Source organism: Perognathus longimembris, chromosome 2, assembly GCF_023159225.1.
Source record: "Perognathus longimembris pacificus isolate PPM17 chromosome 2, ASM2315922v1, whole genome shotgun sequence".
Classification (NCBI taxonomy): Eukaryota; Metazoa; Chordata; class Mammalia; order Rodentia; family Heteromyidae; genus Perognathus; species Perognathus longimembris.
The window spans coordinates 76,462,652-76,481,623 of NC_063162.1; positions in this window are offsets into that span (position 1 = coordinate 76,462,652).

Below are 18,972 nucleotides of genomic sequence, written 5' to 3' on the forward strand. Positions count from 1 at the left end.
CGCCCATGTTTTAATTCCAGGCATTTGCTTATGGTAATCTATGTGATTTAGCCAGGCCTGCGCACAGTAGAGAGGTTTGCAAATTTCCAAGTATGTGAACTAGCAGGTAAAGGAAACTACCCTATTGTTGTATTGGCCCCTGATTCATCCTTTACAACTTTAGTATATAATGAAAAATATATGTAAAGGAAACTTCCTGAGCCTGGCCAAGAGGCTTATTCTGTAGGTTGAGTTACTCTGGAGCTGTCAGGAGGATCACTTGAATATGGAGCCAATTTGGACACCATACTGCCATCTCAAATATAAATGAAAAAGATGAATAAATAAAAATAAAATAAGTTAAGCAGTGTTTCATTAGGGGAAAGGGAGATGCAAAACATTTCCAGGAGAAGCTGTGAGAGTACAGATAATTTATATTACAGTGGTTTACCATTTAAGATGCATATTTAACATTTTAGATGGCCTTTTGCTAGTTAATTGGAGGTGAGTCTCAGACTTTTCTGCCTGGGTTGGCTTCAAACCTCAGTCCTCTGATCTTAGCTTTCTGAGTAGGAATCATTACTGGTGGGAGTCACTAGTACTTGGCTAGGAATATTTTTACTAGATACATAAAGATTTATAGGATACCTTGTGGTGCTACAATACATAATGGTCAGATCAAGGTGTTTAGCATATCCTTAACTCACCTTTCTTTGGTTTGGGAACATTCATAATCCTTTCTTCTAACTATAGGGACAGAAAAATACATTTAATCATGGCTAGTTATGGTTACCTTCCTGCTAATACAGGACTTTTCAAATCTCTAGTCCACCTGAGTAAAGATGAATTAACACATGGAATTGGGAATTAGAAGAAAACCAGGCTCTAGAAACCAACACAGAGCTGCCAAGAACAGAGCTGTGTCTCTGAGATGCTGACCAGAGTGGTAGGTCTCTTCTAACATGGCAGTAATGTTTTTGGGGCATTGTTGATGTTTGTGTGCAAATCAGGACAGGCTGAGCAGCCTGACTGCATGGGGGGTGGGTGGCTGATATTCCCACTGCCCAGCTGAGTACCTGTCTCCAGCTGGAAGCTGCTCTTGCTGCTGAGGTCTCTGGTAGAATTCTGGAGACTGAATTGAGGACTACCTTAGTTCCAGGGCCTCCCCAAGGACATATGGCAGTCTCAGACTCCATATCCCCCTGTGCCCGAGGCAGCCTTCATTACTCTGCTCACTTCCAACTAGCCCATTTGCCCAAACCTCTGAGGACCACTGTGTGACCCCAATGAAGAAAGTGAGATGGGCAGAGCTCAGGCCACATAACCCAGTCACAAGGTGACTTTTGAAAGTCCCTTGCCTTGTGGGTCCAGGCACTTACTTTGTGAGGGCTTCCTTGGGAGGGAAATCCTCCTGGTGTTCCTGGTCAGGAAGCTTTCCCTGTAGTGAGGCTCCAGCTCCTTGGACAGCTGGGAGCTAAGACAGGGAGTGGCTGTGAGGACAGCAGGCTCATACTGGGGCTCCCTCCCAGGGTCCCTAGGGACTCAGAAGCCCATGTTCTCAGCATCCAACAGGACACAGTGGAATACTGACTCAGATTGCAGGCTCCCAGGAGCTGGTTCTGGGGATCCCCATATTTGCCATCCCTACTCCCTGCCCCAGCTCACCTTTCAGACTTGCTGAGGTGCTGTGTATTCTGGAATCAGGATACAAAATTGACCTCTGGTACCACGTGGAGCTCCTGGCATGTGGACTGCAATTCCTTGATGAAGGATAGGATCTTGAATTCCTGAGGAAAGGATGGTGATGCACTTGTGCAAGCTAGGCCAGGCAACGTACTCTGGGTCTTTACCTGGGTTCACTCCTCTCTTTCTCATATTTAGCATCCTCTTTGTTTCTCTGCTGGGATCCAGTGGCTACCCTCAGGAAGCTGTCCTAGATTTCCCCCCTCTAGGGTCCCATTTCCAAATGTGACCATCTTCAGAGGCAAGGATGGACCTAAGTGGCCTACACAGCTGACACCCTGTGGATGAGGGCCTCTTCATGTTAATTCAACTACTCTGCAAGTCAAAGAGCCAATGTCCTTAGAAAATGATGTGTCCATAATACTGGCTTCCTCTGCATACCAGCAGAGGGCAGGATATGTCCACACCTGAACTAGGGTTGCTCAGTCTAGGGCAGGGAGTCTGAGGCTTGAGGACAGGGATCTGGCTGCTCAACTCTCTCTGGACATTGGGGAGAATGAGGCTTGCAGTGAGGAGGCCATGCAGGTCCCACCTGCGATAACATCTTGAAGGACCTGGCGCCACATTCCCACCCATAGTTATCACCCATTGAGAAATGGACCCAAGTCACCAGCAGCACTGAAGTCTGGCAGCTTGGGGCATCAGCAAGTAGGATTGCTGTGGTGCTTGGCACCCTGGGGAAGGGGTGAATTCGGGGCACTTACTGGGGTCAATGGGCAGCAAGAGGCTCTTCTTCCCCAATCTGATTTCCCAGCCTTGGGCCCCTGCTCACTTACGTCCTTGAAATCCTTGGATTTGTGCAGTGAGGCCAGGTATGTGAGGATGGTGCCCCGTAAAGGGACCATGCCCTCCAGATATTTGTGTGCCTTTGGTAGGGGAATGATGAGAAGGGTCCTCTTAACCTCCTCCCAAGTCACCCCAGACTTACTCCCAGCCTCATGGAGCCAGTCACCTTGAAAACTTGGGGCCTGCCCCCAGTGAGCCACCCTCCAGCCCCTAGCAAAGGCCACTACCCTGCACATGGGAATCGAGGTGGGTCTGGTCCCTTTCTAGGCTGGCACTTGGCAGATGTGCAAGTTCTGTGGTCCTGCCCATCACCCAGCCCTGTGCTCCTGCAGGACCTTGTGTGTTGACTACAGCTCATTCCTGCTACATACCAACTATGCGGAGGCCACGTGTGATGGGGCATTCAGAGAGTGGGCCAGAAGCTGACTTGGGCTTCCAGAGCACCCTCCACACCTCCTATAGAGTCTGTGGCCTCAGGTATGCACACTTACCAGTTCCTCATTCTTCCCGAGGCTTTGAGTTTTTTCCAGAAGGCCATACAGTTTGACAGTTGCCCTTGGCAGGATTGAGTATGGAGTTAGAAGATTCTCAAGCCTCCACTTGCTCCATAGCAGGACCAGAACCAGATTTGAATCTTCCACTTCCTGTGGCCTCTACCTTTGGCCCTGAGCTGTCTGATGCAATGGGACTGGGATCCAATGGCTAACCGGCAGATGCTTCTGGCTCTTGAGCAGATGGTAGAATTGGTTCAGCTTTGCTTTGAGGCAGCTGCTGTACTAGAATAGGCACTGGCATGTCCTCTTCTCCTGAATGTCCTGGTGGATCTATACCTGGGGCTGAAGTCATTGGTGCTATTGGGCTAGATTCTCTAGGGAGAGATAGAGTAACCAGATCTTGGAGCTAGGTGTGGCTCCGATGGTGCTGCTGGCTGCACCTCTGACAGAGATGGTAGTGTTGCTTCTAGGTGGGGTGTTGGATCCACAGCTTGAGATGACTGTGGTTTTACCCTTGGTTTGTCACCAAACGCTGGAGCTGGTGGTACAGCTGCATGAGAAGACAAGACCCCCCCCCCATAAGACTACCTTCCCTTGAGTCTTTCCTAAGTCCCAGGAGACCCCTGCCTTCCTGTCTCAGAAGTCCCAGCCCCTAACTCCACCACAGGAAGCCTTGCCAGGCTCCAGCCTAAGGTCTCTGGATTCCCTGGCTCTTCTTACTTGTTGCTTCATGGCAGGATTGGAGCCTGAAATGGAGCAATTCCCCCTCCTGTTCTCTCTTTTGCCAGACCATGCTACTTACCCTCAAGCTCTGCCTGTCTGTGGCCCACATGCTCACCCATGAGCAGAAGTTCATCTTGGTTCTTCTGCATAGACCAAGGCATGTTGCACTGTAGGTATGCTAGAAAATATTTGAGGCAGGTAGTGTCCAGCAATTTGGTGAAATCTTCCAGATACTCTCTCATCCAGGAGTGCAGGATTAACAAGAAAGTGCTTGGTGCAGAAGGATAGGCAGCAGAGTCAGAAGGTGGGATGTTCCATCTCTTGGCCTTCCTTAAACACATGTATAGCAGCTGTGTTCCTGGGCCTGTTAATGTCCATGCCTGTGACAGGCCTAGAGAGCTGATGGGACTTAGATCACACACATGTGAGCAGCACTCTTCTATTTAGAGCCTCACACCTACCTGCACAAGCCCCTGGGGACTCTCCTCATGCACTGTCAACTCTTGGATGCTTTGTCTTGCTTGCCACCCCCAGATCCCTGCATGTCCTCACTGAGGCAGGCTTTCATTGCCTCCTCCTCCATGAGCCATGTCTCCCCAAACAGCACACCCTTTCCTCTGAATGCTCACCGAGCCCCCAGGAAGCCTACTGAATGCTCATGATGGAGCAATGTGGGTCTCCCTCTTCTGTGTGGGCCTGATGTGCAACAGAGCAAGCAAACTTAGCTAGGCTTGGCTGACAGGGTACTAGAGGCTTCTCCTTTATTCCCCAGGTGCAGAGGAACCCAGCCCTAGTTTCCTGCATGGACACCTTTCTGCCTTCTTTGGGAATTCCAAGTGATTAGAATGCCATTTGGCTTTGACCAGGCATCCCCAAAGCCAGCTCTCCAATGCATCCATCCTGAAGACAGATGCCCTCCATCCTCCCCCAATTCCACTCAGTGCTGCTGTAGCTTCTGCAGTCCTCCATTCTCATCAGTATAGTTAAGAAAGCAAACATATCTAGAGAAGACCACGAGGGTATCACTGGCATGGTGACATCTAAAGTTCCTGGCATAGTCTCTGAGCACAGGATGGAGCTCTGGATGACAAGGATTTCCTTGTTCCTTCCACATAGTCATGTGAGTGTCTGCAAATGCATGCCCACACTGATGATTCCTACAAGATGTTGCAGTGGATTAGCCCCAACTTCTTCGTACATTCCTGGATGGACATGGTGTCTGAGTATCCCCCCTAGGGCTTCCTGGTGTGGTTCAGGTAGGTCAGGAACAGATACTATGGTGGAAATGAACTATACACCTTTTGGGAAAGGGAAGATGGAAGAAGAAAAACTGGGAGAAAATGAGGGAGGGGGTGTCATTGTTGAAAAAGAAATGTACTCATTACTTGACTTTGTACACCACTTTTACAATAAATTTTTTTAAAAAAAGGAAGCTCTTGAGACTTTGATGTCTACTTAACTGGTGAGCTATGGCTCAAATGGTAGAGATCTACCTTTGAAAAAACAACAACAACCTAAGGGAGAGCAACCAGGCCCTGGGTTCAAGCCTCAGCACCTGTGTATGCACATGCATGTCCGCATGCACATACACACACCTATACACACAGAGCATTGTACTCATAAACTAACATGTTGAATTAAAACCTCTTTGAATCACCCCTGTTAGAATGGCCATTATTAATAAAAGTAACAGTAACAATTCAGATAAACATATGCACAATACACAGGGTACCAAAATCAAATACAGTGACAACAGGGGATAAACCGTAGGAGGAAAAATGAAAGAAAAAAAAGAAATAACTTCACATAGTACATTAAAAACAATAACCACAAAGGAAAACCTCTTGTTTCCATATCTTGGTGTTCATTTCATGTAGTATCATCTTATATAGTCATATGTACATAGCTATTGGGCTATTGTGATCCTCTGCTAGTACTATCCTAGACATATACTAATTATTACAAATGATGGAAAGCATGGAGGCTATGTTTATTCAGTTCTGGCTTACTTCACTTAATATGATTTTTTCCAAGTCTTTCCATTTCCTTATGAATGGGGTGATGGTCTTTTTTTTCTTTTTTTTTAATTCAAATTGTTATTATCAAACTGATGTACAGAGAGGTTACAGTTTCATACGTTAGGCATTGGATACATTTCTTGTACTGTTTGTTACCTTGTCCCTCATACCCCCCTCCCTCCCCCCCTTTCCCTTCCCCCCCCCGGAAGTGTTCAGTTCACTTACACCAAACAGTTTTGCAAGTATTGCTTTTGTAGTTGTTTCTCTTTTTTTTTTTACCATGTGTCTCTCAAATTTGGTATTCCCTTTGAATTTCCTACTTCCAATACCAGTAAACACTCTTTCCAATATACTCAGATAAGATTACAGAGATAGTGTAGGTACAACCACAGGATGGTGATACAAGATCATCATCAATAATAAAAGCTACAGATACACATAGGACGTTGAAAGTAGTTACAACTGTGATATAATAATTGTTTCCATAACATAGAGTTCATTTCAGTTAGCATCATCTTATGTGTTCATAAGGGTATAGCTATTGGGCCTTGTGATGCTCTGCTATGACTTGCCTAAACCTGTACTAATTATTCCCAATAAGGGAGGCCATAGAGTCCATGTTTCTTTGGGTCTGGCTCACTTCACTTAGTATAACTTTTTCCAAGTCCTTCCATTTCCTTACAAATGGAACAATATCATTCTTTCTGATAGAGGCATAAAATTCCATTGTGTATATGTACCACAGTTCTTTCTGATGGAAGCATATAATTCCATTGTTTAGTTTTATAAAATGTAAGTCTACCTTTTAATTTAAACATAAAATTGCTATGCCTTAATGGGAAGAGTCCCACAGTTTGTGGCCTTGATGGTGAAATAGCTGCTGCAGCCAGCAGCTTTATGACCTCATGACCAACAATCATGCTGTCCTTTTCCCCCAGGGGCCCCATCACCAACACTCTTGAAAGTTTACCCATGTTCCACCTGTGCAGACTTCCTAGAACTGGCTGAAATGCTCCTATCATTTCTGGAAAAGAAAAAAAAATTCCCTGATAGGACCATTCCCCAAATTCCTGAAGAGGAGATAAAGGAGCAGCCAAGGCTGGATAACCAGCTCTGCCTCCCCCATCCATTTCCCTGAGTAGCTTTGTCTTTTGCTTTGCAATGCACTCTCTCTTCTGCTCAAGTGATTTCTTTTATTTTGTTGTTTTTTCTTTGTTTTTGTTTTTTGCTGTTCCTGTCTTTATTTCTATACTGTCTAGAGAACAAGGAATCATTTGCTTTGTTAGCATCAGCAAACAAGGGCAGATTAATATATTTCTTTTTTTTTTTTTGCCAGTCCTGGGGCTTGGACTCAGGGCCTGAGCACTGTCCCTGGCTTCTTTTTGCTCAAGGCTAGCACTCTGCCGCTTGAGCCACAGCGCCACTTCTGGCCATTTTCTGTATAGGTGGTGCTGGGGAATTGAACCCAGGGCCTCATGTAAAGGAGGCAAGTGCTCTTGCCACTAGGCCATATCCCCAGCCCCAGATTAATATATTTCTACCAAACATGAAAGTTTCTTGAGCTAAGATGTGTTGATATGGTCAGGATCAAAAGGCAACCTGATTATAAAAAATGTAAATGAAAACCTAAAGTATTGAAAAGTGGAAGAAATAATTGTTACCTCTTAGTTCTCTAAAAGAATGACAAAAAGGTTGGTAGAAACAAAGGAAATGTGAGTTAAACAAGGCTATACTTTTAAAAAGCTAAAATCCAAGGGCTTAGCCCTAGGCTTTTCCTCAAATGTGCTGAGACCTTAGCCATCTTGATGAAGCTGTGACTTGAAAAATGGACTTGGGGAAAGTTTTTCAAGTCCATAGTTTGGAAATCAGGCAGGGAGGTGGGTGATTTAACTTTTCAGTGTCCTATGGGCTAAAGACTCTAAGGTCTCTCAAGGGGAAATGTTCTTGGTGACTCATTCTTGGTTAAGGTCCCAGATACAGAGCATTACATGTTAAATTGAGGATATTTCCCAGTAGAGTTGCAAATAATTGCAGACCAGTGAGAGAACCAATAGCACAGTGGTCCTGGTTATTGTCCTGTAGCACATTAACCTGGGTTATATCTAACTCCAGATCCTAAAGTTACCCTGGCTCTACAAATCCTCTTTGAATCAGTTACATCTTTCTGTTTCCTTTCCCACTTAGTTAACTAATTAATTAAAATACTTGGCCTATGTTTACTTCTTGTATGCATGTTTTACCTTTGGTGTGAACATGATTCAAAACAACAGAAATTTGCTCTATTACTCTTTTGAAGCCTAAAATGAAGTGGCCATTAATAGTTGTCATTAATCTCAGTAGATTCCAGAGGAAATTCTTATTTGATTCTTCCATGTTCCTTTCATTCCAGGCATTCTTTAGTGTGTAGCTGTATAATTCTAATCTTTGCCTTTAGCTTCACAAGACCCTCTGTTGTGAGGTTTTGTGATTTGATTGATAAAACATATATATTACCCATGATGCCTTGATGGTGTGGGTCCCTGCCTACACAGAGGAGGGTAAATAAAGACGATACATAGTGTTATATCATTGCTAATCAGTATTATTGGCAAAATGAGTTGGCTACAAGTTTAGTACTTAAAAATTAGTTTTCCGGAGAGGGGGGAATGAAGGAAGAGGTAACAAACAGTACAAAAAATGTACCCAGGGCCTAACGTATGAAACTGTAACCTCTCTGTACATCACTTTGACAGTAAATAAGAAAAAATAATATTACGTTTCAGGGAGGAAAAAAAATAGTTTTCCATGGTATTTGAATTTCAGAATTTTAGATAATAGTTGATGACTTGTGTCTATAAAGTAACTCTAATGGAGCCAGGTATTTACTGAGCACCTACACTTTTTAAATTAAATTTTATTGACAAGGTGTTGTGCAAAGGGGGTACAGTTACATAATAAGTAGTGAGTACATTTCTTGTCATAGCTGTTACACCCTCACTTTTCTTTCCCTTCCCTAGTTCATGTAGGCATATATATAATATCCAGTGTACCAAAATCATATACAGTAACCACGTAGGGCATGCCAAAGGAAAGTCACCTAGAACATTAAACATAAGGACAACAATAGAATCCTCCAGTGTCCTTCTCTTGGAGTTGTTTTTGTTTATCCTCATTTTATGTAATCATGTGTACATAGCTTTTGAGCTATTGAGATCCACTGATAATTGTATCCTAGACCTTTTTGTTTGTTTAGTAGTTGTTTGGTTTTAGATACATAATGTAAAGTGGTGACCCAAACATGTGGAAATAACCTTTGAAAAGAAGTTTGTTATTTTGCAGACCTGGTCTCTACTGTTCCCCACCCCCAACAGTCATATGTCAAGGAGACCATGCCCCTTTGTTCTCTGTGTTCTAGGCTTGTCTCACTCAACATTATTTGTTCAAGCTCTGACCATTTCCCTGCGAATACCAATATTTTATCATTTCTTATCGCTATGTAGTATTCCATTGTGTACAGGTACCACATTTTTTGGATCTATTCATCTGTAGTGGGGCATCTGGGTTGTTTCCGTATTTTGGCTATTGTGAATTCAGCACCTACATTTTGACAAGTCTCCAACATCAAGTGGTTATCATATAATTTAGCTTGACACAGTCTATACAGAGTTAGCATCAGATCCCATGAGCTGAAGGGAAGGGCTTGGTTTGCTGAGTCTTCCCTTTGCTCAGATGGGGTCTTCTGCCTTCCTGACTATAAAGTTTGAATTTCTCATACCTCTTCACTCCCAATAATAAACTAGAAGAACCCAGAGAACTGAAAAAAAGAAAACCTTTTCTTGTGACTGTTATTGTATTATTGAAGCGATGGATGAGTGGAGTCATCAGATGAAGAGGCACACAGGGCAAGGTCTGGAAAGTCCTAAGTGCAGGAATATCTGTCCACAAGTGTCAAGATATACAACCTCCAAGAACATTGATATATTCACAAGCTAGGAAGCTCCCAAGAGCCTCATTCTTCATGGTTTTTATAGAGACTTTCATCCTTAAGGATTAAATCATTGGTCATCCATCTCTAGGGCAAGGCACTTATCAGAAGCCCAATGGAAACACAGGGTATCCTCCAAGCTTCCAACACTGTGAGCCAAGATAGATATATTCTTTATCACTTTACAACCTTGGGAATTTTGTTATAGCAAAAAAAAAATGGATCCAGAGACTTAGCTTCATAATGAATAAGTACCTACCCCACATTACTAGGCGTGCAGGTGAGAGTTAGGTCTAGGATCAATGTCTGATTGAATAAGGATCCAGTTCTACTTCTCTGTGGTTCTCCACTCTTAATTTCCTTGGCAGTGAGCTTTATTTTAGTGCAGGTGTCACACCAAAGACATCTCACCAGAGTCCATTTCCAGGAGCTGGAATATCTTTCAGAGAAGTCTCATTCAGCTGCATAGTCCTTCTAACCCAAAGTTACATGGGGATCCATAAACAGTCTCTGGGAAGCAGTTGGAAATATATGGACAGTTCAGGTGGGTTTTACTGTGTGAGCTGGAGCCTGGACTTTTGCCTTAACTCTCATGTCAGGATTGGACCTGAGAACAGACAAGGCAGACACTCAACCAGCAAATCTTGCTTTACATTTGTTTTATATCTAAAAAAATCCATTTCTTTTTGGTATACATAACAGTAACATTCTCAGAACTTTATTGTTTTTAAGGCCAGTATAAGTAAATACACAGGAAGTTGTAAAGACGACATGGAGATATCACATAGAATCCCCATTCAGGGACTTTGAGTGGTTATCTAACTATTCTAAATCAGAACACTGATAATCAACACAACAGGTGTAGCTCTGTGCCCTCTTATCACAAGTGCAAACAGAGCAGGAAATTATCTACCATCACAAAGAGCTTCATTATGCGGCTCTCCTCTTCCATTCCTCATGCTTGATGATCTTCTGTATTACCCTTGGGAATCACTACTATATTTTATTCCTTTCATATATACATATATATGTAAAATCTTGAGTTTTTTGTGCATAATTGATATTTTCCACTCAATAAGATTCTAGAAATTCATCCAAGTTGGATGTACTGATAGTTTCTTCCATTTTGTTGCTGAGCAGTATTCCATGTATAAATATATAAATGTATTTAGACATTCTCATACATATGGACATTAATATCAATTATTGTTTTTACTTACTATTATTATTTTACTTAACTGTAACAGGATTTGAACTCAGAACTTTGTAGTCCTTTAGCTTTCTTACTTGGTTGGTGCTCTTCCATACCTCAAGCCCTGGTTTCATGGGTTATTTTGGAGATAGAGTCTAGTAAACTTCTCTGCTCAGGCTGGCCAGGCACAATAGTCTGCTCTCAGCCTCCTGAATAGTAAGATTGTAGCTGTGAGACACTAGCACCAGGTTTGACTTGTTGATGAAGTTGCTATGAATATTCGTATACAAGATTTGGAGTGAATATGTATTTCTTTCTCTAGAATACACAGGCAGAACAATAGTTGGATTATATGGTAAATGCGTTCCCAAGTTTTAAAGAAGTGGCCGATCTATTTTCAGAGTACCACTTTGCCATCTTGCTGCCAAAGTGTGAGAGATGTGATTTATATGCATCTTTGCCAAAAATTGGATATTTCCTCAGTGGTTATTTTAGCTGTTCTAAGAGGTATGTGATATCTTGATTTTAACTGGTATTTCCCTGGTGGCTAGGGCTAAATTACACTTTGTAGGAGGCAATGCATTTGGACTGGGCTCCTGCACTGGCCCTAATAGACCAAACCAATAAAGGCTAGAATCACAGTAAGTGATCTTTAGTACTGTGCACAAAGCCCTGGAGCTAGTTATCTGATTAGATGGCAAAGAATGAAGTAGTTTTCCTCCACCAACTGGCTAATCAGTTGACTTGGCTGTAGTCAGGTGATTAGTTTCCAGTGGCTCAAATTTGTTTTCCTATAAATACTATCTGATTATGTGGTTGGTGTTCTTAGAACCTGCTCTGGATTTAGGAATTCCTTGATTCATGAATAATTTTTTGTTGTTGTGGGGATGTGATTTGTTCAAGTAAATTCGATCACATTTAGTTGGTAAAAAGAAAATTTATTTTTACCCCTGTAAGACATAATCTTTTTTTCATTTATTATTTATATATTTTTTCTGATTTCTGTCTTCATATCTACTGGCCACTTCTTGACTGAGTTGTTTTTACTGTTGAGTTTTGAGAACTATTTATATAGTCTAAATGTAAGCACTTTGTTACATATATGGTTTGTAAATATTTTCTATGGGCCTATGTTTTGTCTTTTTTTTTTTGAGTCATTCAGAAAGCCTGAGTTTTCAATTTTGAAAAGAATTCCAAGTTCATATATCATGGGATTTTCTTTTCTTTTTTGTGTTGTTGTAGTGTTCAACTTCTTTTACACACACACACACACACACACACATACTTTTAAATATGAACTCATACTGTATATCAGGCTGTCTTTGAGCTCTCCTCCTACCTTTAAAATTTTTTTTTGGGTGGAACTTGGGGCCTAAGCTAAGTGGCCTTTGTGCATAGCTCACTCTCACTGCTGGTGCTGTACAACTTAGTCTATATATCCAGTTAAGCTTTCTTGCTGGTTAACTGGAGATATAGTGTCATAGGCTGTTCTAGTCACATTGATTTTTGAATCTTGATCCTCATATGTCAGACTCCTGAGTATAGTTAGTATTTTAGGCATGAGCCACAAGTGCTAGCTGGCCTTGAATCTTTCTGCCCAGCTTCTGATGGGAAGATATTAAAACATCAAATAAAAAGACGTGATAAAGAGAGGCAGAGAAAGGCAATTTATTATAAGATTCAGGTATGCCATTGTAAGTTGGCCATACAGTATGTTTTCAGTGACCTTTGTGGGTACAGACATGAGCTATTCTATTAAATAGGGAATTGGGGGAAGGGAAAGAGAGGTAGCATAATTATTACACACAGTTCTGGTCAAAGTATGGCCTGGTTTGTTAGAATTTCAGTCTTCCCAGAGAGATTGTTACCACTGTCATAACTGATCAGAACGAACAAGCTCTCGTTACTTGGTTGGTGGTCTGTCCTGAGGAGGCACTAACATTCCTAGGGGATGATTTCTGGTCCCTTGTCATAAAGATATGATCAACCAGTCCTGTCTGTCCCCGATTACAAAATCATGGCAGAGAGAATTACTCGTAGCAAAAGGCACATACAGCCGGCCGTGGTGGCGCATGCTGGTAATCAACAAGGAGGATGAGGCAGGAGGATCACGAGTTTGAGACCAGCCTGGGCTACATAAAAAATGCAAGCAGAGATGCCAAGATTTTCTCTTGCTTTTCATTAATTTATTTCCCCTTTTACAGGTCTGCTTTGGGCCCAGGAATTCTCTGAATCATTGCTCTGTGCTTTTCACGTCCATTCTGGGATTTCCCACATGGATCAAAAAGGCCTCTCTAAATCAGGGTCTGCTGCAGAACAAAGGAGCAAGAAACTGGAGCTACAGGCCTGCCATGCCTGTTGTGGCTATATGGGTCCAGTTTTGTGATGAGCTCACACAAGTCAGTATTGGGAGACTCCACACTGCATTCTACTATGTCTAGCTCTGGTTAGGGCAGAGGTGATTTTACTGGCACCTTTTCCATTTGTAACTGTTCATAATTCCAATTTATGGGTTTCCCTAAACTTCTATGTTGGATAAAATGAGAGGACCCGTCCCCCACCCCTTGAAAATTGAAAAACCAAAATGACTCCATTTTCAGGCAGCCCCCATTTTGTTGATTGTTTACACTGAGTAACCCAGAGCCCACCCTAATTCCAGGAACTGATTTGTTTCTGCTGAGACTGCTAAACTGTAAAGTCCTTAAACAAGGCTATCTTAAAGCCAGCCAGGCCCCACTCTGTGCCTGTAACCTTGGGCCTGCCCAAGCTCTGAGAAATGGCCATGCTGGTCAAAGATAAACAAGCACTGTGAGCCCATTCAGGCCTCCAAATACTCCACCTAACAGGGCACGTTGTCAGAACCCAGATGGCTGAAGGACTGTTTTGGTAACTTCTGTCCACCCTGGAATGTTTTTACCCCAGAGCCAATCAGATCTGTAAACACCTGGTTACTGTAACTTTGTGGTTTTTGCCTTTAAAAACCCTGTGAGATTTCCGCTCGGGGTCCTCCCCCCTATCTCCGCTGCATCGGTGAATGGGAGGAGACCCAAGCTGCAGCTTGCCTGAATAAAGCCTTGCTTTTGCATTTCGGAATATCTGGCTCTTGGTGGTCTTCTTGAAGGTCATCTTGCGACTTGGGCATAGCAAAAATAATTCCATGGAATTAGGGGTTGTTCTTTGAGCTTGATTTCTCTCTCCAATCTGTTCTGATTTGCTTTTCAGTGTTCATTCCAGAGACAACTTTAGTTTGCAGTAAATGTGAAGTACTGTGGAAGAGGCCAATATACCTAATGTTGGCTTTTAAGTAGAGAAGGTCATGGTGCAAATGTAAAGTAGAATCATTAGAGGAATACGGCTTAGTTTTTAAAACTATCCTCTTGTATGAGTGTAGATAAACCCATGCAGTGTACAATGCATGGTTTATTTGGGAAAACTGCATCCCTTCTCCTCTGAAGTGTTATTTCCAAGGTGAGGCAAGGACAATGTAACCTTCAAGTAGCACATGAGATTTCAGCAATGGGAGGCTGAAGCCCTGGGAGGTGAAAGCCTTTCAGGCTTCAGTGTGGCAGAGGTGACAGTGGGGACACTGAATTAGAGGGGGAAAGGAAGGGAGGGAGAGAAGTAGGAAGGGAGGGAAAGAGGATGTGTGTGTGTGTGTGTGTGTGTGTGTGTGTGTGTGTGTGTGTGTACAGTAATTCTATCAAGTCAGTCATGGTATTAGAGAGATGTAGGCAAATAGCTACATAGTTTCTCTTCTTCTGTGGACCTGGAGGGTAAGGAAGAGAAGAGGGGTCAGTCTCAAGGTCTAGATGAGAGAGCAGAATAGCAATGTACATATGGACATAGAGACCAAGTTCAAACACAAGAATTTCAGCAGTGAGGTATGAAGACACTGGTCTTCTTAGGACAGTTCATTATCATGCCTCAGTGAGGGAAGAGATCAGACCAGTTTGTGAATTTGGGGGCTGTTTGAAGCCAGAAGCCTGGCTGAGCTGTGGGTGTATGTAGAGAAGAGAAGTAGGTAAATACTGAGTCCTGAGATCATCTCAACTTTCAGAGATAGAAATACAAGTAGGGATGGGCAATGGAGATGTGGCTAGGGAGGTAGGAAGTGAAGGAAGAGAAATGTAATGAGGAAGGAATGTGATACCATGTCCTCATTTCTTTGCCAAGGTCATAGTAGAAGAGTCTTGCTTGGTCTGTCAATTGGATTTAGGAACATGGTGGTCTCAGAGGAAATCACAAAGGAGCAGTGAGGGCAAAAGCACTACTGTGAAGGATTGAAGACAGGTGAGATGTAAAGTTGTGAACGGAGAGAATATTGGCAGCTATTGTGAAGAATTCTGGTATTAATATGTCAAGATAGGTTACTGTAGCTGGCAGAGTCTATCTTTTATGGGATGGCAGCTACTCTATTTGTGTGCTTGTAGAAATGATCCATTGAAAAATGGTAAAGTGATGGTACTTCAGAGCTAGAGGACATGAGAGAGGGGGCTGTCTTTACCGAGGAAGAATCCTTTGTAGGGATGGATTTCCACTCTAGAAGTGAAGGCAGGGTATCTGAATTAAAAAGAGGCCAACATAGCTGGGCCTGGCTCACATCTGTAATCCTAGATACTCAGGAAGATGAGATGTGAGAATTGTAGTTCAAAGCCAGTCTGGGCAGGATAGTCTGTGAGACTCTTATCTCCAATTAACCACAAAAAGCCAGAAGTAGAGCTGTGGCTCAAATAGTAGAGCGCTAGCCTTGAGCACAAACCTGAAGAACGATGCCCAGGTTCAGAATTCAAGTCCCAGTAATACTAGAAAAAAAAGAGAAAGATCAACTGGTCCATTTGGTAGAGGAACTGTATGAATGTTTTTCTGATTTCATCTTATTTTTCCTCAGGGAAATACTAGTGTTTTTTTTTTTCTCTCTGTGTCAGTCTGTCTGTCCATCTGTCTTTCTGTGTGCTGCTCCTAGGGCTTGATCTCTGGGCCTGGATGCTGTCCCCGAGCCTTTTACTCAAGGATAGCTTTTTACCACTTGAGCCACAGCTCCACTGCCAGATTTTTGATGGTTAGTTTGAGATTAAAGTCTCAGAAGATTGATTTCTTGCCTGGGCTGACTTTGAATCATAAGCTTCATATCTCAGCCTCCTAGTGAGAATACAGGAATGAGAGAAAGGCACCTGGCAAGGCCTCACTTTTTACATCTGTAGAGGGAAATACATAATACCTACCTACTTTACTGCTTTGTTGAAAATCACAACCAATATATGTAAGTGTATTTTGAAAATTGCAAGACATTACATGAATAGCTCTCATCACAGATCTTGGCAAAGTTATTTCCTCTTTTGTGATACCAGACATCCTTAGGATTTTTTTTTTTTTTTTTTGCTGGCTTGGGAGTCTCTAGCTGTTACTGGCCTAGTCTGAAAACACCTCCTTCAGAGCCAATTCTCTTCTATGACCTTAAAAGAACAGAAGCCCTGGAGCCCATTACCAAGTTGAGATTATTTATTTAGTTATTTATTTGTATGGTTTTCTTTCTTTTTTTATTATTATCTTTAAGTACTTGTACAAAGGAGTTGCCCCAACAAATCAGTTTATGAATACAATCTATCTTGGTCAATGTCATGTCAATTAGCATTCTCATCCACCCCTCTCCTATCCATCCTTCCCCTCACTCTTCTTAATTTTATAGGATATACATTGGATTTTTGACTGAGTTTACTCCCTCTTCTCTTTATTCGTCTGCCTCTTTCTCATTGACCCCACTCTACCTCTTTTGAGTACCTGCTTCCTGATCCAACTTTGAATGTTCCATTCTATACTGTCAAATTTGATGGTGGTATTAACAGATAGTACATTTCATATATTCACCTAAAGAAATGGAATTTGGTTCAAATGGGAAAGTGTAAGAAACATGACTTAGACTTCAGACTATCCCAAAACAGATGAAAGTAAATTTATGCAGTGCTCTTAAATTTAGGTCATAGGCAGGCAACTTACTCTCTTCTCAATATTAATAGAGTTTTGAATTTCTTTCTTTTTTTATTTTATTTTGCCAGTCCTGGGCCTTGGACTCAGGGCCTGAGCACTGTCCCTGGCTTCTTTTTGCTCAAGGCTAGCACTCTGCCACTTGAGCCACAGCGCCCCTTCTGGCCGTTTTCCGTATACGTGGTGCTGGGGAATCGAACCTAGGGCTTTATGGGAGGCAAGCTCTCTTGCCACTAGGCCATATCCCCAGCCCCTTGAATTTATTTCTTAATGTTTCTAGCTCAGTAGACACCAGAAAACATGCAAAGGCAAGAGCCATTTGCCATTCTCAACTTTTTATCTCTTGAACAATTATTTTTGCAAAACTTGGAACTTTTTTTTTCTATTCATGGAAGTGGAGAAACTAATTTTTTTTTTTTTTTTTTTTTTTTTTTTTTGCCAGTCCTGGGCCTTGGACTCAGGGCCTGAGCACTGTCCCTGGCTTCTTCCCGCTCAAGGCTAGCACTCTGCCACTTGAGCCACAGCGCCACTTCTGGCCGTTTTCTGTATATGTGGTGCTGGGGAATCGAACCTAGGGCTTCATGTATCCGAGGCAGGCACTCTTGCCACTAGGCTATATCCCCAGCCCCGAGAAACTAATTTAAGAACAGGAAAAATTAGCAAGATAGGATTTCAGTATCAAAAAAGTAAATTATTTAAATGACCTGTGATGTTACTAATTTTCAGGATTTATAATTTACAATTAAATAGGGAACATTTGGGTCATGTAAAATTTTAAGCTCTGACACATCTACTTATTTTAATAAATAAATCAGATTTTTAAAGCCTTTTAACAGACAAAGGGTTAATCTTACTTGACAATACTGCATAATTTACATTATAACATTTAAGTACATTAACAGAACCTGTCAGAGGAATCAACTAAGTGTGTGTGATGTGATAATCTCCTACCCTCATGGACTTCTGATGGTTTGGTAAGCTCTTGGGAAGATATTTAACTCTGACTGGAACAATCGATGTTTAAAACTTACTCCATCCTTGCTCTACTGGAGTAAAGATGTGCTTGGGAGGGGTACAAATGGAGGGAGGAAGGCTGAGCGAACAGTCATTATATTTAATGTATACTGTATAAACATTGAACTTGAGGATAGGGATCAGATGGGGAAAGATGGAAGCGGTAACATTGGTTAAGATGTATTGTACTCATAACCTGACTTGTGGGATTGAAACCCTTTGTACAAGTATTTAATAAAAATTGTGTTTTTTTAAAAAGAGTTGCTGGGAAAATATGAAGTTGTTTTTCAGCCTTCTAACAGTCCTGTTCTTCATTCCTTTCTGTTCTAGATTCAGCTCTGTTTTACTCTTTCCTCCACGATGTGTGGCTGGCTTCCAATCTCCTTACTTAATCTGTGTTTCTGATTAAGGAATCCAACATTAATTTAAAGAATACAGAAGACCTGGATGTGAGGTGGAAGAGTGAGCTGTCTGGAAGGAGTAACAAAGAATGGACATTGGGAGCATTTTTCATTGTGGGCCATAAATCCATATGTTACCTTCATAAATCAGTATGAGAAGTCCATGTCAAAGTAGCAATTAAATATGGAATCATGATTTCTCATGATGCTGCCTGAGGCACACAGGAGTGTCTGCATAAAGTATATATATATATATATATATATATATATATATATATATATATTTTTTTTTTTTTTTTGGCCAGTCCTGGGCCTTGGACTCAGGGCCTGAGCACTGTCCCTGGCTTCTTCCCGCTCAAGGCTAGCACTCTGCCACTTGAGCCACAGCGCCGCTTCTGGCCGTTTTCTGTATATGTGGTGCTGGGGAATCGAACCTAGGGCCTCATGTATATGAGGCAGGCACTCTTGCCACTAGGCTATATCCCCAGCCCCCATAAAGTATATATTAATGTTTGCTATCCTTTGAGAAAAAAGTTGTATTTAGAGATTATTTCCAAGAAATTTAATTCTAAGGGTCCTTTTATACAAAGTTAATTCTGCCCTAAGCTATGATGGTCTCACTATCTTCCAGAGTCAAAGACATTTCTGATCTAATTTTTAGCAGTCAATTTCTCAC